Here is a 21,751-nt window from a genome sequence, read left to right on the forward strand (position 1 = left end):
TGCCACTTCGGAGAGGCGGTCAAAACCTTTCATAACTCCACAGGGATATTTCCGGTGTGGCCATCGTCTTGGTAGCAAGCGGCCACTTTCTTATGAAGATCGACGTCGTTCATGCCACTTTTTATGTTTCTGGCACACTCCTCGTACACGCCAATGTACTTGTTCACCTTCTTGTTGATGTGAGTCCATTCCCCGTGATTTGATCCCTCCTTCGGTAGTCGGGACCCTTTCCCATAGCTTCAAAAAACTTCACCTCGACCCGATCCCACAAATCATCGATAGTTTGTTCGTTACCTATAAATAAGAAAGTAAATAACAAAAATAAACATTTAAAAAAAATATACATATAAACATTTTAAAACTATTTAAAATAAATACCAACGATCGGATGCTCGGAGACGTCAACCCACGCCTGCACCAAAGCAAGCTCTTCCTGCACCGACCACTTTTGAATCAATCGAGCCGCCTCGGTCATCGGCGTTTGCTTCTTGTGACTTTTCCGGCGTACGGATTTCTTGCGTTGGGCGGTTTCGGGTATTTCATCATCCGCCGCATGTGGTTGGGTTTCCGGAACCGAATCCGGGTCCCCCAAATTGACCGGCGGGGTTTGAGTTTGGGTTGGGAAGTTTTGGAATATAGGTGGTTGAGGAACACCTCATTGTTGTGTGTTGAAGTTTGGTGCGGGAATATGACCGAAATAGTTGGAGAGCCACAACGCGTATTGCTCCGGAGTTAGACGAGGCATGTTGGGATCCATGATATTTTTTTTATAAAAGTTGAGAAAGTTTATAAAAAATAGAGAGAAAGGTGTGAGTTTGGTATGTTTTTTTGTATAAAATAGTGGAGTATTTATTGGTAAAATTTTTTTTTAATTATATAGCCTCTAACGGCTATATAGCCGTTTGAAATCAAGTGGACCCCCTTCAATTTGGCCGTGAAAGATATGGCGAAAAGAGGCTCGCGCCCCCTTCACGGAGAAAGGGGGTGGTGTTTCACGACTCACGGCGCCAAAACCCTTCTCACAGTGCACCCTTGAGAGGGTATTTCCACTGCTCTTTTGATTAAAGATATAAAGGTTACACTTTCTCCTTCACCGGTGAAAGGTATTGGTTGCAGATCTTTATGAAAGTACAATTGGTGTAGCATGAGGTACAAGTGGTGTTATATGCTTTTGTTTGAAGACATTGTTTACTTTTTTTTTTAACTTTTAGTAAAATGAAGACAAAATGAAACTTTTTTACATATTTTTTTACTAAGTTTAATATTGATTTAAGTTGTGTTATTTTTTAAATGAATTGGAAAAACTTTCTAAGTATGATTTGAAGATGCACCAAATAAGTCGGTGTTGAGTTTTTTTTACACTTTAATTATTTTAAGTTATTCTTAGTTAACATATTGATTAATGTTGGACAAAAAGGTCAAAATATGATATATTTAAATTAATATTGACAGGTTATGTTACGTAACAAAGTTACAAACACCTCATATGAACATTAGCAAAAAGTCATACATGCATAATTGCATTTCATTTACCTAAGTTTTTATGAAATAATTGGTGTCCATTCTTTAGTGTGCTATATTGGTGTTTTAGTGACATAATACTTTATTTTTAGTGTAAAAAAAGTGAACAACATATATTATTACAAGTTTGAAGGTGTGATATGCAAGTTTTGTTAAATACTATTATTATTTTAATCACAAATTATGATCCAAGTTCCGAAGAGTTAATGATAAAGGGTTAGTCTAATTGACAGGCCCGACCTATAGGGTGGGCAGGGAGGGCGACAGCCTAACGCCCAACATCTTTTAGGGCTCATAAATATTTTTTGCTGTTTTTATACAATATAAAAACAAACCAATTTCCATTTTGTCATGTTGACTACTCAGATTCGATTCTTGCATCTGATAGATTTTATGAATTTATTTTTTGGGTAGCACAAGCCTCACTTAAATTTGGGGTCTTAACTATGAAGGCTTATTAGTTAACTTAATATGCCCCCCTCTTTTATCTAGCGTGTCTTATATTTTGTTAATGTTTTTTATCATATTATTTTACTTTATGTATTTAAAAACCAAAATGACTTTTCATTTAGAATACAAAAAACGTTAGAAGAAACTCACGATTTATTTAAATATACAAGTTATAATTAGATCAATGTTACAATAACTTTATTTTGTTAGTTTTATTATAAATATTGACCTTTTATATACATGTTATTAAGTTTTTATTTTCAGGCCCATTTTTTCATTTGCCCCGAGCCTTTGAATTTTTAAGGATTTTCGGGGACGGCCCCGCTAATTGATAGGGAGTTCCTATTGATTTAATCCGTAGCCTAGTGGTGGTATTAAGGTGATAGTGTGATACATAGTGGTATTCTTTTCAGGAGGTTGAAGGCTCGAGTCTTATATGTATAGTGATGTATATTTAAAAGTAGTATTAGTAGGTATGTGAATTTAACCTTTCTACAAAATGACATGTAACCGAATAGTAGTCGATAGTTCTAACTGCCATATATCGACACACTTTTTCATGAAAAGTCGTGTTGTCTCATTTTAAACGTTATGGTAATTCTTTACCTACAAAATGGAAGTATGTTGTCTATTTTGAAAACAAATTCTACATGATTCGTAAAAAGCTATCCATAACGCTTGGGAATTAAAGAACTTACATATCGCTAAAAAGGTATATTAGGTGCGACTTGAACCGTGTGAATGATGGAAATCTAAACACCCAATCAGGTGGAGAATATTAGTATTTATACTAGATCAGTATTAGAAGGATAATACGAGATAATTAACAATTACATAATACGCACATGAATATAGATTATTCTTACTTATGTGTAATAGCGGCTTCCCAAAATAGAATTTATAATAAAAATTATAATTGTATTGACGACAAAGAGTTTGTAGAAGTCGCTTCCTTTACATCAACTTGGAGGGTGACACGCACACAACATATGCTAGATTGCTCATCATTCAAGTACCAATGCATTAAACAAAGAAGTACATTACATTTTCTTTCTTGTTTGAAAAAATAAGGTCATTTTTTTACGATTTCTGTTCCTCTAGACGTTGGTTACTTTCAAAAGGGGTCTCATTGGCTTATAGATGGTGAGTTTTTATGATAAGCACATGTCATTTTTTTTGTATTCCCTTAATCCTAAAATAACAAATATATATATATATATATATATATATATATATATATATATAAAATCTAAGTTGACGATTAGAAGCGATACCAATCAAAAGGGCTACTTTGTAAGCATCACTCTTATCATATTACTTTTGTGATTATTACAATGAAAGTTACCACACAAGTGTAGTTTTAACGTATACTATTGCCATCTTCTTCATTCGTACTTGCATTCTCATAGTTATCATTAACCACTTGTTACTTCTTGTAGTTTTAACTTTTTGTTTGTAAATTGTTCTACATGTTCATAGTTTTTCTCATAATAAAAATGAGGAGAATTTTCGGTACATACAGGCTTAAATACCAATTAATAATAGAAATTAAAAGTAGCAATGACTTACCACAACTCAGGATTGGCGTACAACTTCCTTCTTCCATGTAAATAACCACACACTTTTTCTTATGCTTTCCACCACCCTGAATGCACGCTTTCCCTAAGCGTATCAATTTAGGGCCGCGACTAACAATTAGGGAGACAACGATCCGTCCGGCTTAATATAGCAACGACTAGTGCTGTCACTTTCGAACGATTGTATTAAAAAACAATCATAGATCGTTGTTCAACTTCCTTGTTCAAGGATGTCATGGGCAGTTGGGCACTCTAATTTCTACAATTCAAACAGGAATATTAGAAGATTACTTGGATCAATATGACTTTTATAAAAGAATACGCTATTAGTATTTTCTTGAGAATATAATTAAGATGCAACATGCCTGAAGAGGTAGGTCCCCGCAAAGCCCAGTTGGACCCGCAAGACCCACCTTGAAGAGGTACGTCTGCGCAAAGACCAACTGGATCCGCAGGACCCACCATGCTCAGAGATGAAGACCTTACACGCAGTAAGCCAGCTGTCCCCGCAGGAAAGCCTCCCTTGGTATAGTACCCTGCCTGTTCCCGCAGCTGTGGGTACAAGCCAAGAAGGAAGGCTACCCCCACTAACAGTAAGGCTACACGCATAAGGCACTAACTCTTATACTTCAGCAATGTCACCTGAAAAAGGAATGAGCAGGGCGGGAATATTCCCGCCCAAAAGAGCCAGTCCGTACGCTTCTAGAAGATCTTTTGTACTATACCTACCAAGGTATGGACAAATAGACAAAATCTGATAAAAGCGACCCATGAACCAATCATAGGGTGACAGCTCACCGACAATAGTACGAGGAGGAGCACGCTCCAGTACAAAATGTCGCTATCAGCCGCTGCCTACCCACCAACTCCCATCGTGGCACGAACGTAGCCCATGGTTGGTGGAAAAGGAATATTATATACAGCTGGCCGTACCTGCTTGGAAACCTACATTCGGCTATAAATACTCCAACACCTTGGAACGGTATCATCATCTTCTCTCTAGCTATTTCTCTTTATATACACTTATATTCAGAGCAATTTAGTCTGATTCTCACGCTGGAGGGTGGTCAAAAGGAGGAACCCCTCCCTTCTCAGTGACGAGCTCACGGTGTCTGTTTTGCAGGTTGAGAAGAATAACCATCTTTGCCGGACCTAACCCTCGTGGGAAACATCTACTTAACCCTAAGATTATCCTTAATCTGCCGGGGTTACATAGTGTTTCTTCATTGGCGCCATCCGTGCATTAAGCTAGAACTAATTCTTCTTTTTCTCAGTTTTTTCAAACTTCTGGAAAGATGGTTAAGGTGACTCCGATGCCAAAGCCACCGAGTGACCAAGAAACTCCGGTAACCACAACCCCAGCTACTGGGGGGAACACCGGTTAATACACGATTGTTACGAACACTACCCCGGTTACCCAAGCCGGGGCAAGTGCAGTAAACAATCCTCTCCTGGGATTCATTGATACCTAGTTGGGGAAACAACAGACGAGACTTCCGCGACAAACACCAGAACAAGTTAAAGCTTGGGCGGAAGCACGTCAGAAAGAATTCCAAGCCGAGTTGGACGAACGTTTATGTTCACTCCAACAGGCCAATGACGAATTCGGAAGCACTCGACAACAGCTCAACATGAGCAATGATTACGAGTATTTGGATGATGAAGATTGGGAAGAATCTGACAGTGACGCAAACCCTCGTCATAAGGCGAAAGGGAAGCGTAAAGAAGCAGACTTCCACTCGAGAAGAAATTTCGAGGGAACCTTCAAACCAAAGAACACGGGGGGAAACCCACGTGACTTTTCCAAAACTTTTAAACCAACTGTTGCGAATGCGGGAACGTCCAAATTTGCAAGGGACATTGCGGAAGCAATCGCTCCAAAGAGTGCCAAACAGATGTCCAACATAGGCACTTACGATGGCATATCTGACCCGGACGATCACTTGAACAGATTTATAGCGGGGGCAACCGTCAGTAATTGGACGGAACCCACATGGTGTTACATGTTCCAGATGACGCTCGTCGGGGCAGCTAGAGCGTGGTTTGATCGTCTACCGGTCCACCACATCTATGATTGGGCAGACTTCCAGCACAAGTTCAGCCAGCACTTCAGTCAACAAAGAAAATATACTGAAGAGCAATGGACGATCCTCAACTGCATCCGAGAGGAAGACGAATCTTTGCTAGACTTCATTACTCGCTTCAACTCAAAGAAGCTAAGTCTAGGCACTATAAGCGAAGATCTTGTTCGCGCCGCTTTCATCCAGGGCGCTGAGTACCCAGAGCTCATCCGCACGTTGACAGGTAAAGATGGCATGCCATCCACGTGGGGTGCCATCATGACGGCAGCTAAACACTTTGCCGAAACGGAGAAGCAACTGGGTAGAAATCTTCCCCAGAGCACAAACCTCTACACGCAGAGAACAAGAGAAAATAACGTCCGTACCACCCGACAAAATAAAAAGAGGAAGCTTGGTATTTGGCAGTCAAGGATAAACTTTGACACCTCATCCAGCTCTCGCCCTCTCTTAGGCGGAAGGGACAACATGCACTCGTCGAACCGGAATCCCAGATGGACGCCACTCACCAAAAGCGTCACCGAGGTATTTGCCACCGAGAGGCTCCCATGGCCAAAGGCTCCAATAATCCGACAGCGTCAAAACGCTGATCAGAGCAAATCCTATGACTTCCATGGGACAAAAGGCCACACCACTGAGGAATGCACATCCTTGAAGGATGTCGTCGAAACATTCGTCAAAGATGGGAAACTCACACACCTCGTGGCGTCAATCAAGAACGGAGGGAAGAAAGAAAACCGGTACAAGGGCAATGGACGAAAGCCCGTCGACATCAGCATTCACATGGTTCACAGCAACATCAGCGGAAGAAGACGACGAACAACAGAGCCAAGTGCGTGGAAGGAAGCAGAAGTGCGCTTCCCGCGTGTGCCAGGGGGGCCCAACAAAGAAGGCCCCATAGTCATCAAAAGCCAGCCGGGGCACTACATCACCTCCCGCACCCTTGCTGATAATGGCGCTTCCTCAACTGTCATGTATAGGCAGTTCTTCGACAAGCTGGACGACGAAGACAAAGAACGCCTAGAAACGGTTTACGCCTCGATGGAAGGGTTCGACGGCAGCACAAACACCCCCTTGGGAATCCTATCTTTCCCCGTCACTCTCACGGACGGGAAGTACTCCCGCACAGAAGACGTGGACTTCGTTGTAATGAGGAAGCCACACCACACAAACGACATTCTCTTCGGGAGAGATGGGATGGCAAGATTTAATGCCGTGGTGTCTTCGGTCCATGGGATGATGGGATGGCCAACAGCCGAGGGCGTTGCTATTATCACGGGCATTCCCCAGGTATGCATCGCATCCGTCTCATCTAAACCCAAACAAAAAATGGCTAAACCAACCATCTCTGAGCCAGAAGAATGGGCCTTCAATGGCAAATACCCTGACCAGGCCGTTACCATTGGCCCAACGATCACTAATCCCACACGCACCTTACTCAAACGCTTGTTGCAAAAAAATGCCGACATCTTCGCGTGGACACCAGCTGACATGACTGGTGTACCCCGAAGTAAGGCTGAGCATAAGCTCAAGTGTGACCCGGCGTTTGCGCCGGTCATACAAAAGCGTCGCGTAATGGGTGCTGAGCAGGCTAACGCGTGTAGAACCCAAGTCAAGGAACTCCTTGACGCAGGCATCGTACGCGTTAGTAAATATCAAACATGGGTTGCAAATCCCGTCATAGTACCGAAATCCAACAAACAATGGATCATGTGCATAGATTTTAAAGACATAAACAAAGCATTCCCCAAGGATTGTTACTCGTTACCCGAAATTGACCTTAAGGTAGATTCATTAGCACCGTTTCGCCTTAAATGCTTACTTGATGCGTATAAAGGGTACCATCAAATCCACATGGTTGTTGACGATCAGGATAAAACCGCATTTCGGACGCCCGATGGCACATTTTGTTACCAAATGATGCCATTCGGACTAAAGAATGCCGAATCCACATACCAACTCCTGATGGACAAAGAGTTTCATGCCCAAATCGGGAGGAACTTGGAGGTTTACATGGATGACTTGGTCATCAAAAGCCTCGAGCCAGAAGCGATGTTGAAAGACATCGAAGAAACTTTCAACACGCTCAGAAAGATAAACATGAAGCTCAACCCGAGCAAGTGTTCCTTTGGGATGGAAGAAGGGAAGTTCTTAGGAGTCATCGTTACCAAAGATGGCTTCAGAGCGAACCCTGAAAAGGTCGAAGCCATTATGAAAATGGAATCACCTACTACCATCAAACAGGCTCAGACACTGAATAGACGACTAGTCGCACTTAACCGCTTTTTGGCAAACCATGCGGATAGGTCGTTCCCATTCGTGTCAACATTGAGAAATTGCTTGAAGAAAACGCACTTCCGCTGGACACCAGAAGCGGAAGCAGCTTTTCAATAGATTCGGTCACGCTTGATCGAACTCCCAACGCTCACAGCACCAGAAGTGGGGGAGGAATTAATTCTCTACCTCTCTGCCACAGACAGAGCAACTGGGGCAGTCTTACTAGTAGAACTAAAAGGCATCCAGATGCCCATCTACTATGTAAGCCGCGTCTTAACAGACGTAGAAACCCGGTACTCCACCCTGGAAAAATTAGTTTTAGCGCTTGTACAGGCTTCACGCAGGCTAAGACGATATTTCCAAGGCCACCCAATCACCATTCTCACCAACTTCAAACTTGCAAACGTTCTAAGCAAACCCGAGTTGTCAGGGCGCCTAGCCAAATGGGCAATTGAGTTGGGAGAGTACGCGATAAAGTACAAGCCAAGACCAGCCATAAAAGGCCAGGTCTTGGCCGACTTTATTGCAGAAGTCCCCGCTTCGCGGGAAAAAGAGTGCCAGGAAGAGGCTCAACCCTCTCCAGCACAAGACATTAACGATGTCTGGCGACTCTATACTGATGGAGCAGCCAACAACGAAGGTTCAGGCGCAGGGTTGAAACTAACCAACCCAGCAGGCTAAGAGTACACTTACGCTATTCGGCTGGATTTCCCAAGTACGAATAACGAAGCGGAGTACGAAGCATTCTTGGCCGGATTAAGAATTGCGAGTAAGATGGGGGTGAAAAACTTGGAAGCCCACGTGGATTCGATGCTAGTAGCCAACCAGATAAACGGGACGTACACGGCCGTGAACGACACAATGGCCCTGTACCTCGCACAAGCAAAAACCCTTATGCGCGATTTCAACGATTGCAAAGTTGTGCACATCAAGCGAAGCGAAAACAAATCTGCGGATGCGTTAAGCAAGCTTGCATCATTAGCCTTCACCCACTTGGGAAAGGACATCCGCGTTGAACTTCTTGGAGCACCATCAGTCCCGCACAAGGAAATTTGTGTCATCCAAACCGGCACGGAAACATGGATGACGCCAATCATAAATTACCTTGCGACGGGTGTACTACCAGAATCAAAGACACAGGCAAGAAAGATACGCTGTAAATCACTGTACTATCAACTTGTTGATAACATACTTTACAGGCGTAACTTTCTTGGCCCACTCCTCAGATGCGTTGACGACCAAGATGCCGACTACCTCCTAAGGGAAGTACATGAAGGCATCTGTGGAGTACACGCAGGTCCACGCACAGTTGTAGCTAAGCTAAACAACGCGGGATACTTTTGGCCGGGGATGCACACGGATGCGCTGGCCTACATCAGAAAATGTAGGTCCTGCCAGCTCTACACACCCAACACGCATCGCCCGAAGAACGAACTTGTTCCAGTCACTTCTTCATGGCCATTCCAGAAGTGGGCCATCGATTTCACAGGCCCATTTCCCACAGCAGCAGGGAACGTTCAGTTCCTAGTGGTAGCCATCGACTACTTCACCAAGTGGATAGAAGCAAAACCCTAGCCCAAATAACCACAAAACATATCAAAAAATTTATTTGGGAATTTATTATTTGTCGTTTTGGACTTCCACAGAATTTGGTGAGCGATAACGGCACCAACTTTACTGACCAGAAGCTACAAAAGTGGCTGAAAGAGCTTCAAATCACCCACACCTTTACCTCAGTGGCACACCCGCAGGGTAATGGTGAGGTGGAAAGAGCAAACAAAAGCATATTCGATGGCATAAAGAAAAGACTCTTGGAGCATAGATCCGGCTGGGTGGACGAAGTTCTACATGTCCTCTGGGCAAACAGAACGCTGAAAAAAGCAAGTACGGGCGAAACCCCGTTCAGCCTCACCTATGGCACTGAAGCCATGGTTCCAATCGAGATTGGTCTACCCTCACCAAGAGTCATAACTTAACCAGAAGACAATGATGCGGAAAGACGGTTAGACCTTATGCTAACCGAAGAGCGCAGAGACTTAGCCGCAGCGCGTGAAGAGAACTACAAGCGACAAATGCAAAAGTACTACAACACGCGGGTGAAACTCTGCAACTTCAATGTCGGAGACTACATACTGCGAAACAACGAGGCTTCGAACCAGGAGCGCCCAGGAAAGCTGGCCCCGGTCTGGGAAGGGCCATACATTATTAAAGAAGTTCTGGGAAAGGGCGCATACCGGCTCGAAAGGCTCAATGACACCCCATCCCAAGAACATGGAATGGAGCTCAATTACGCAGATGCTACATGTAGATCAATTCCAAACTTGTAACGAACAGGCCTAGAGCCACTTCTAATGGAAATGATTCTCCTTATCACATTGATGTTGATAGCCTTACCTTTATACTTATGAACTGACCACACTGATATGCCGGTATTCACCGCATAAATAAGTGAGGAGGAAGTAAGTCGTTGCGTGTGGAAAGCGGCACAACCCGCATAAACACAAAAGCAGAAAAAATTTCTAAGGGGAAGATGAGGAAAACCTTCACGCAGGTCAGAAATAGATGAAGTTTGGTCATCCTACTAAGTGAAAGTGACGGTCCTACCCGCACAATCATGATAGAGGAAACAGAACACTAACCTATTATCTGACACGCGTCGAAAGGTTAACTTATTCAAAACACTTAAAAAATTGCTAAGTTAAACTAAAATATGCATGAGCAAATCATATAATGTTTACAAGGCAAGGTGTTAACAAAACATTTATATTCACAATAAAAGTTGTTCAAACATTACAAAATGGCTAGGTATCTACCCGCCAACAAAAAGTACAAATCTATCCTAATGGCTGGGAGGAATCTTAAGATTCAGGCTTCGGGACCACTCCCTCCAAACCCACTTGAACCCGCACCATCAGTTGGCTACGACTGTTCAAGGAAAGATTTGAGAACAGCTAGCCCGTCATCAGCAGCAGCAACTTCATTCACCTTCTCCACAACCGGATGCGAGAAGGCAGCATACTGGTCCACAGCTTGGTCATAGGCAGCTTCAGTGTCAACATCGTGTAGAGGAAATTTTGAAGGCGGGATGCCTTTCTCTGCAAATCCTAGACCAAGCAAGAAACCAGCTTTCTCTCCATCCTCATGAGAAGCGTTGAGGGCTGCACTCATGGCATCATCATAGGATGTGTTCGCGAAAATCCGATGCACAACCTACTAAAAAAAAAACTTTTCTAAGTATAAAGAAAAAAGCACAAAGCAAAGAATTATGGAGAAGCCAATCCTGCGTACCTGCGACAACGCTTCTCGTAGAAGCCAATCCTTGTTGGACAGAGCCTCCTGAAGGGCAGCTTGAGCTTGATCGCGCGCGCGTTCGGTTTCACTCTTGTTTAGGTTGGCAAGCAACACTTCCTTGGCAGCAGCCTCCTCAACGCCTTTAAGCTTGCGCTCAGTGCGATCAAGCACACCCTTCTGATCCAAGAGCTCCTGTAGCTTCTTGGCATCCTCCAAAGCCAAAGCCTCATGAGCCTGCTGAAGCTTCTCCAGTTTAGCCTTCAGTTCTTCATTTTCAGCGCGTAGAGGCTCAGCAACGGCTTCAGCTTTGGTGGCCCTTTCGGTCGCATTACGCGCAGTTTCCTTGGCCAACATAAGCTGTTCGTTAACAACTTGAGTAGCCTTGGAACGGGCCTCATGCCTAGTTTGGATCTCGGCCTCAAGATCATTGAAGGCCTTTTCTTTTTCAGCAGCGGTGGCGGCAAGCTTCTTGTTCTCTTCCCGCAGTGATCGCACCTGAGCCCCCTCCAAGCTACGCGCAGTCTTTAACTTATCGTTTTCACGACAAAGTAACTCGACACGCGGCTGCATCCGGGCAAGAAGAATTCGGAGCTCGGTGGACAACTTGCCTTCCTGGTAGCTAACCATCGCCTCCCCCAATGCACCACTTGGAGCGGCATGGCGCTCCCAGTCGACGCAGTCTGCAGCCGTCCTGAGAGTCGTTCCTCGGCGGATATTCCACCTTGGCGCATAGACCTCATTGGAATCTGAAACTGCAACAAAAAACAGTTAAAAGAAAAAATGATACAGGAGGGATAAAGGCCAAAGTAACCCCACGCACCTGTAGGGTCGATAACAGGCCGATAGCCGCTAAACCTATCACCTGAACCTAAAGGATATCCATCCAAGAGGTCAAGGAGATGGGAAGGAGGCAAAGATTGGACTCCCTCATCAACAGAGGTAAGTCTAGAGGTCCCAACTCTAAACATACCTGAAGAACCGGCCAAAGACGAAGTAGTCGTTGACGCCGAACGTGACACCGTAGAAGCCACAGAGGTAGAGACCATCGGAGATGAACTCATTTGAGATGAACTCATAACCGTAGTAGCTGCTGCGTAAGAGCTCACAGAAAAAGTCACCGCCGGTCCGGTGAAGGATGTAGTAAAGATGGCACTGACGGCCGGCGGAGAAGTTGAACTGCTCAACGCAGCAACGAAACTGGACGCCATCGTCGGCATAGCAGCCATGACAGATGACGTCATAACCGGAACAGTTGCTTCAACAGTATAAGCAACTGAACCAGTACCAGAAACAGGCTCAGCCGCTTGGGTCATCGCCTCGGATAGGTTGACCAAACCTATCGTCATGGGTCCTGAACCACTTCCTCCCGCACCGCTCTCAAAAGCAGATAAGTCCACTCCTGCATAAAGAAACCAAAGATATAAAAAACAAAGGCGGAAGGAAATGCGGAAAAGGTACACAAAAAGTATACTTACTGGTTTTCTTGATCTTGAGAGCCCTGACAGGCGGAGATGGACCCGATGAAACTGGCCTCTTCACGCCAGTTATCTTCGCAACGCTTGGCAGCTCGGAAGTGACAACCGTTGTCTCAACCTCTGAGACAATGGTCTCGTCACCACCACCAAGGTTCCCCCCCGCCTCCTCACTTTCAGTCTCGGAGTTAGACTGATTCCCCAAATCAACGAAGGTAGCAACCTTCGTTTTGCCCTTCACGCTGGCCGCCTTCTTTTTCCTTACGATAAAAGGCCCATCTGCGGATCCCTCATCAGAAGATGACAAGATCAGAGGAATTCCAGCAGAATTTTGAGCATGAAGAGGACGAGGGTTAAAGAACTCCTTACCTGGCCGAGTGGCGCTTAAAATCTTGTGGCCTGGCGGGTAGACCTCCACAAATCTATCCGCAGTCTGCTCCAAAATGAGCAACTCGTTCTCATCAAGGTCACGAGTACCCAACCGTGCGGGACCACCAGTCTCCCGCGGGTGCAAGAGCGACTGTAAGTTGTACCTTCTGAAATAAAAACGATAAAAATGTTAGAAGGAAAACCCTAAACCAACACAAAAGACGGGGCGTACCAAAAGGAAGATAGTTCAAACCGTATTCGAGAACGATGGGCACTTGCGGCGTCCCAGACCCGGCATCCTTCCACACGCGGCTCATCCCAAGCATGACCATCCCAGACTCCGCGAAGCGATAAACAAGAGTCTGAATCTGGGAAATCTTGGTGAACCATTCCTTCTCCTGGTAATTGGAGGCGTGAAGGTTAGGAAGTGCCCTCCCAATCTTGAACGTCATCGCGATGGGAACGACACGAGCGGAAATGTAGAAAAACTCCCGCTTCCAAGAACGAAGACTACGCTCAGTAGCGCAGATCTTCAAACCCTTGATCCGAGTGACAAGGGTATACAAACCCTGGATGCACCTCCAAGTATAGAAGGTCATCAAGCGGTCGACTCGAGGCTCGATACCCAAAATACGGCACACCCATTCGAAATGGCGAACTTTGGCAATTGCCATTGGGTGCACCTCTGTCAGATGAACACTGTGTTTCTCCAAAACACGGTATACGAACTTCGTTAATGGGAATCTTAGATTCCCATATAGGAAGAACGAAGCGTAAACCCCTATCTTGCCCTTAGGGGCGTCGTACACCGTCTGGTTGGCCTCCGGAAACTCAGGCTCATAAGGCTCCAGCATGAACTTCTTAACGATGTAATGGTATACATCGACAGAAAGAGTACACTGACACTCGCCATCAGTACTCTTATCGTCCTTATCGGACGTGGACGTCGGGTTCTCGAGGTAAACGTCGGACTCCTCGACGTTAACCTCTGGGTCATGAGTAGAAGAAGACATTTTTTAATGTTGAGAAAAGAAAGCTGTTTCAGGAGAATGCTCGCCGGAAAAGATGAGTATTCGCCGGAAATCGCTTAAAAGGAAAAGGAGAGTGAAGTGAAGATAATGGATGAAATACACCCTCTCCCCCTTATATACTCATCGCAATGAATGCGATGAATTTAATGCGGATGAGAGAGAAGGCGCAAGAGCAATGACACAGCGACACGTGTGGATAAAGCAAGCTGGCAACAGGTGTCAAAAAGGCGCGTGCCATAAAACTCGCGCCCACGCGCCTGAAAAAGCGTCCTGATTGACCACATGCTGTCACGTCGTCATAACTTCCTGCACGTCCTGAAACCGTCAGAAGACGCCAACGTCCCTTCAACCGTTTGGACTGTCCTTATCCTTTCACCAACTCTCCGAATTCCAAAAAGATTCAAAAAGATTCAAAAATAAGAGGGAATATACCCCCTTACCTTGGAAAGCAAGAAACCGTAAGACAACTGCGGGTAGAGTGTCAAGGCGAAACCCTTCACATACTTAGCACTTGCAGAGAATTGAAACCAAGAAGGATCTTATGGGCCATGCTTGCGGAAAGAGAAATAACACCCCCGCATGGCGGGAACGTTGAGAACTAGATTGTTTGAAGCTCCAAGGTGGAATTGGTTGTTTAACATAACTGATCACTATGTCTAAAACTACCAAAACCTCGTGGAAAATCTACAAGTGAAACTCAACGCTCCCGACATGCGAAGAGGTTACACCTACCCGCATCATACCCAAAGATCGAGCAGAAAAGTCGGGAATTTTCTGCAAGTGACATTAGGAAAACCGCGGGAAGAATCCCCACGGAGAACCTTAAAAAACGAAAACCTCTCTTTAAAACCCATTGCTTAAAGTCCAAAAGTTCCCCTCATTAACAATTCATGAGAAGAACAATGGACTGGGGGGACTTGAAGAGGTAGGTCCCCGCAAAGCCCAGTTGGACCCGCAAGACCCACCTTGAAGAGGTACGTCTGCGCAAAGACCAACTGGATCCGCAGGACCCACCATGCTCAGAGATGAAGATCTTACACGCAGTAAGCCAGCTGTCCCCGCAGGAAAGACTCCCTTGGTACAGTACCCTGCCTGTTCCCGCAGCTGTGGGTACAAGCCAAGAAGGAAGGCTACCCGCACTAACAGTAAGGCTACACGCATAAGGCACTAACTCTTATACTTCAGCAATGTCACCTGAAGAAGGAATGAGCAGGGCGGGAATATTCCCGCCCAAAAGAGCCAGTCCGTACGCTTCTAGAAGATCTTTTGTACTATACCTACCAAGGTATGGACAAATAGACAAGATCTGATAAAAGCGACCCATGAACCAATCACAGGGTGACAGCTCACCGACAATAGTACGAGAAGGAGCACGCTCCAGTACAAAATGTCGCTATCAGCCGCTGCCTACCCACCAACTCCCATCGTGGCACGAACGTAGCCCATGGTTGGTGGAAAAGGAATATTATATACAGCTGGCCGTACCTGCTTGGAAACCTACCTTCGGCTATAAATACTCCAACACCTTGGAACGGTATCATCATCTTCTCTCTTGCTATTTCTCTCTATATACACTTATATTCAGAGCAACCTAGTCTGATTCTCACGCCGGAGGGTGGTCACAAGGAGGAACCCCCCCTTCTCAGTGACGAGCTCACGGTGTCTGTTTTGCAGGTTGAGAAGAATAACCATCTTTGCCGGACCTAACCCTCGTGGGAAACATCTACTTAACCCTAAGATTATCCTTAATCTGCCAGGGTCACATAGTGTTTCTTCAATGCCTAAATAGAAAGATAACACATCTAATGTGAGGAAATAAAGTTTGGTCCAATCACTAACTCACGTGCCGAAACTAACGAATCATGAATTATAAATATTCACCCCCTTGTTGAAACATAGTAGTTATAACTACAGTAGTTCGCCTTATGCTATAATGACATGACAATAATGTTTAACTCTTAAAGATCTTATAGTCTCGTATTCGAAACTTGACTCTATTAGGGGGGGGGGGGTTGTGGGTTTGCATAATGATAGGTTTCTCTTTACTAGTGTTCAATTGCTTATAAGCTGAATCTTACAATACTAATAAAAGAAAATGTTGAAGCTTAGGTGTCAACCCTACATTTCTTCTAATTTCTAATCTCTCATCTCATTCAATCTAGATATCCATGGATCATGGGTCAAAATCATTTAGTCAATGGGTTTTAACATAGTGTGGATTTTATTCATCATTGAGTTAAGTGCCTTTTCATACCCAGGGTTTGACAAACTATGCAACTTTAGTACATTTTTTAAATTTCATGCAAATAAACACCTGACGTTTCAAAGATCATGATATTTTAGTACTTTTTGTTAACCTTTTTGTTTTTTCCATTAGGCATAAAATAGTTTTTGTTTCTCTCATTTACTTAACCATTTGGTCAAAAACAAATGATCCAAGCTACTTTAATAAAAATACAAACCGAATCACTTTTTTTAACAAAAAGAAACGAACCGAACCACTTTTAACAAAAAAATAAACTTACTGAGCTACTTTTGTAACAAAAATAAACGAATTGAACTACTTGAAAATGCAAACAAACCAAACCACTTTTTTTGACAAAAATAAATGAACCGAGCCACTTTTTTAACAAAAATAAACGAACTAATTAACTTTTGCTAAAAAAAAAATAAACAAACAATGACACTTAACTCTTCATTGTTTAAAGATTCGTAAATTTCACATTTATAATCACCTTTAAAAATAATTGATGCTAAATATAATCAATTATTGGGTTGGTTTTTTTAGCACCTTAGAAAATATATATTTAGGTCTGTATTTATATTGTTTAATGACATTATGATCTAGATTATTATTTATACACATTAATTATTATCTTTTAAATATTGTTACACGAGAAATTACATTAAGTTCAAATTTTCGATCATGTAGTACATGGGGTGAAATATGGAAAAGTACATTTCATAAATCGTGAACTGAAAAAAATAATAATTCATGATTTACTTCGTACATTAATTAATTCATAAATATTTTGAGAATCACAATTGAAATAACAACCTTATAATTTTTATCACTTGACAAATCCCGTGTGATACACGGGTTCAAAAGCTAGTTAGATACAAAATATCAAAATCAGTATGGAAAACGTCTTAGCAAAGCTCTAGCTAAATAAAAATGTTAATTTATATTAATAAAAGAAAATTATTTTAATAAATGTTAATTTAAAGTTAGTAGACTCTAGTTAAATAAAAATTCCTCCGTGTTGGATTCCCATCATCCTTGAGAAACCCTAATTAAACACCTCCGTCACCATAACTATCACCGGAAAATGAATCGGCCGGCGAGCTTGCTTGACGACGCTCTGAGTCTCTCCGACGGCGAATCGACAGGGCGTGTGGTTTTAGTTGAAGATTGCTTCACCACCTCATTAAACGCTTCCTTTCGTCCTCCGATAGTATCCTCCTCTTCGTGGCCTTCGCTCAACCGTTCTCTCACTACGACCGTGTTCTCCGTAAGATGGTATCACTACTTTCCTTCTGCGATTGATAGATAAGTAGATATGAATCCAATTGGTTACTGTAGTTAAATTTGTAGCAAGTTTTGCACTTGAGGAATGAACAGTGATGCTAGTGAGTAATAGGATTAAATAGGATTCGAATGTTGTATGTAGTTTATCAAATTTTCACACACATTAGTTTAGGGGGTGTACAGAAAACCGAAAGAACCAAAGAAACCAAACTGAATTAGAAACCGACGTTCGGTTTCGACTTTTAGTAAAAACCGAAATATCAGTTTTGGTTCGGTTTTGTGTTTTTTAAAAAACCGAAAAAACCAAACTGAGCCGAAAAACTGATTCGTGGAATTACTTTATCGCTGAATCATTTATGTTTTATAAATCTGTATATTTGTTTTATTTTTAACGCTAATTGGTTATGTTTTGTTGATTTGGATGATATTAAATCATATTAAATGTAAGTATCTTTTATCAGCTCTTAATATTCATGGCCAAAATGTACAATATTGTGCCTTATTTAGTGGAATCGTCAAGAGTTTATAAGTGAAGTTTGATCTATCCCCTCGCCAAAAGGCGGTGTTTGAATGCCTTCGGGCTCCTCGGGCTCAGGATTTTCTAACGGCTATCCCCATTGAAGGATTAGGCCAACGTATGTCGGGTTTGGAGTATCGGGCTATCCTTAAGTACCGGTTAATGATCCCTATGTTCCCGACGGATGAACCTTGCCCAATTTGTCGCAAGGTCTGTTTGGATTCTTTTGGTGACCATGCGGTGCATTGCAAAGAATTGCCTGGCTTTAAATACAGACATGATCTGGTTAGGGATGTTCTGTGTGATGTTCTTAAACGGGCAGGGATTTCTGCTAAAAAGGAGGCCCCTGTTAACTTTCTCACGGATCCTATTGAAGGGAGGTCTACTTTACGACCAGCTGATATTCTTGTGTTCGGGTGGGCAGGGGGGAAACACGCCTGTGTGGATCTTACAGGAGTGTCTCCTCTTGTTGGGCTCAGGGACCGTGGGTTTGTTGTGGGTCAGGCTGCGTTGAAGGCTGAATCGGGCAAAGTTGTTAAACACGAGAAAGCTTGTTTAGATAATCAACATGTCTTTCTACCATTTGCCTTTGATACATTTGGTTTTCTGGCTCCAGAGGCTGTGAAATTTTTGAGTAGGGTTCAGCGCGTCGTACACGGAACCTCTTCAGCTTCTAGGTCTCAAAGCTTCGTTTTTAGCAGGATTGGCTTTGCTGTTCAAAAGGGGGTTGCGGCGCAGCTTGTTGCCCGTTTGCCTGCCACTTTATTGTAATCGTTTTATAGTAAATTATATAAAATTAATAACCTTCTTGGTTAAAAAAAATATAGGTGCAATTTCAAAATATCACGGGTTAAATTTCTTCGGCCTGAAAATTACTAACTCAATTAGCAAAACCGAAAAAACCGATCCTAAACCGAATTGAACCCGAAAACACAAAACCTAATGGTTTTGAAAAAACAAAAAGCCGAAGCATTGGTTTTTGGTTCGGTTTTAACCCAAAACTGCACCATGCACACCCCTTCATTAGTTTAGATTTAGTTTTTTAAAATAAGTATAATTTTCAAATACTTTAAATATTTTGACCAAATTTGACCAATTTTGACCTATTTTAGGGGTGAGTCGGTGAAATGGAATTGGTAGCCCTTCGATTTCTGATTAATCACGGATTAATTGGCGCCTAATCGCCATTTTTACAACATGGAATGAAAGCTACTTGTTTGATCTCCAAATGCAGAAGCTACTCTATATAGTTCAAAAGAAGGATTATAATTTTGTTATCACACAGTAGACTATATGAACCATATAGTTAAGCTGTCTTTAGTATTAGAAGCCACTGTACTTGATATATAAATGAACTCTGAATTTAGTAAGCGTATGTTATAAGACTAATTAATTGCTGAAGATGAGACATATAGAGTGCGTGCTGTGAGACTCTACTTGCTTTTGCACTATGTGGATGCATTAGGTGTTAATATAGTCAAACATGAATTCATCTGAACTGTGTGTGTATGTGTAGTTTTGAGTATATATGGAAGGAAATACTGATAATATTATGTACCAAAAACATCACAAAATTGTACCCTTAATGTTCAGGCTTTGCTAACTGCAATGTAACGATGTGTCTTTTACAATGTGTTATTCTACTTTTATACCAGTTTGAATATGTTGGAACTACTTATGTGACAATACGGTAAATAGTTATTCTTATTTTATTGCTGCAACAGGGTTGCAACTTAGCTGCACAAAGGGAGAACAAAAAGTTGTTATTTTTTGACATGCTTATGCTTGAATGTCCAGGTGAGAATATCAGGTAACCATTGTTGCTGCTACATTATTTATTTCTTATTTTGTATGCTGATCTTTTTTTATATACTGATTTTGTTTCACTTGTGATTGATAGACGATGGTGTTGAAGGTGGATTAACTGCTTTGTATGGGAATATTCAAAAAGCTGTTGAAGTTAATTCATCAAACAAGAGTATTACCATTATAATTGATGATATTTCTCTTCTAGAAGTTGCTGCTAATGGTTCTACAAAAGACGTGTTAAATTTTATGCATTACTGTCATACATTAACAACACAGTTTGTAAGACACCATTTGATCTTCATTTTATATCGTACTCAGTATATCCCACCAATAGCAATGCTATGGTAGGGTCTAAGGAGGGTAAGATGTAGACAGCCTACCTCTATCCCATAGGGATAGAGAGGCCGCTTCCGGTGAGACCCCCGGCTCGATTTGATCTTCATTTTAAAATATATAATATAATCATGTGATTTGAATGTTTCAACTTATTTTTTTCCGTAGGGTTGTACGATAGTTATGGTTCTTCATGAGGATATTTATTCAGTTGGAGATGAATTTACATTTCCTTTACAAATGGAGTACCTAGCTGACGTCACCATAAAAACAGAGCCTTTGATGACTGGTTTGGCAGCAGATGTTCATGGGCAGGTACATATTATTTCAGTAATATTATTTTTTTTTGTAGAAAGATTATATAGAAACTAGTGTTGACTATTATATTTGACTATAATTGTCATCATGCAGTTGACCATATTGAACAAGGGAATGATCGGTGGATTTAGGAACTTGAAGAGAAAGATACACAATTTTCATTACAAGATTAAGGAAAACAGTGTTGATTATTTCTATCCAGGGAGTCGGTCATGAAAATATGCAACAAATTCTGAATCTGAAATATTATTGAAATAGAGTTTTGTATCGGTTTTGCATTTGAACTGCAGAAAGTTAGTTATGGTTTAGCCTCGGGTGTTTTGTTTTAAAGGTCATGTTTGTTACTTGTCAAAATGTGTTTCAAGTCACGTTTGATGCTATATTGTAGCAAAATTGTTCTTTTGATGATGATATTTGCACTCAGAAAAACAGAAAGAATGTTTATGCTGGCTGGATGTTGGTCATGGTACAAACTTAGTTAATTATCTAGGTATGTAAATGTTGACTATGTGCTGATTGACATACAGGTGAATTTTAAGTTAACCGTTTGAGAAGATCTTTAAACCTACATAGCAGTTTAATTTAAGTGGGTGAAAGCAACTTGGTATTAATTAACATGAGTGCTTGTGAAATATGACATGTTTTACAAGCAGTTACAAGTGTGCGTAAAATCCCTAAAATCAATCTTAGTTCAGATCAAGGCATGTTTCTTTTATGAAAACTTCTCATTTATGCTAGCTTATTGGAACATGAACGATCCACTCGGATGCCTATTTGCTTGCAATGAGACCGTTGCCATTCAATTGCATAAACTCCCTTTTATAAAACATTTATATCCAGTAAATCTCATAAATATTAGAAACCATTAGTAGAATCTGAGAAATATGAAATATAGATAAACCCTACATCCATCCCCGATGATAAAGAGGCCGCTTGCAGCCACACACAAACAAACAACATAGTAGTAAAAACAAATGAAGTAAAATAGAATATTAGAAATTTAGATTAGTGTAGTATAAGTACTAACAAAAGAATTTAAAAGAAGGATAATAAATAAATAAATAAATATATAAATAATAGTAACACAACAACAAAATATACTAAATAGGTAAGATTATGACCACAAGATATATTTCAAACTAGATATCCCCTCCTAAAAGTTATTAACCTTAATCCTAC

The 21,751-nt window shown here is 42.0% G+C and overlaps 1 pseudogene across 1 annotated transcript; it reads left to right on the top strand.

The window, feature by feature from the left end:
* The first annotated feature begins 17,373 nt into the window (after nt 1-17,373).
* On the top strand, nt 17,374-20,862 carry LOC143549844 (elongator complex protein 6-like; annotated as a pseudogene). Its single transcript, XR_013138212.1, has 5 exons — nt 17,374-17,586; nt 19,837-19,909; nt 20,013-20,200; nt 20,423-20,569; nt 20,666-20,862. The product of XR_013138212.1 is annotated as an elongator complex protein 6-like (transcript).
* Nucleotides 20,863-21,751: the final 889 nt, after the last annotated feature.

This window comes from Bidens hawaiensis, unplaced genomic scaffold, assembly GCF_021521415.1.
Source record: "Bidens hawaiensis isolate Kalapana, Puna unplaced genomic scaffold, B.hawaiensis_p1.1 tig00000978_1, whole genome shotgun sequence".
In the NCBI taxonomy this organism is placed as follows: domain Eukaryota; kingdom Viridiplantae; phylum Streptophyta; class Magnoliopsida; order Asterales; family Asteraceae; genus Bidens; species Bidens hawaiensis.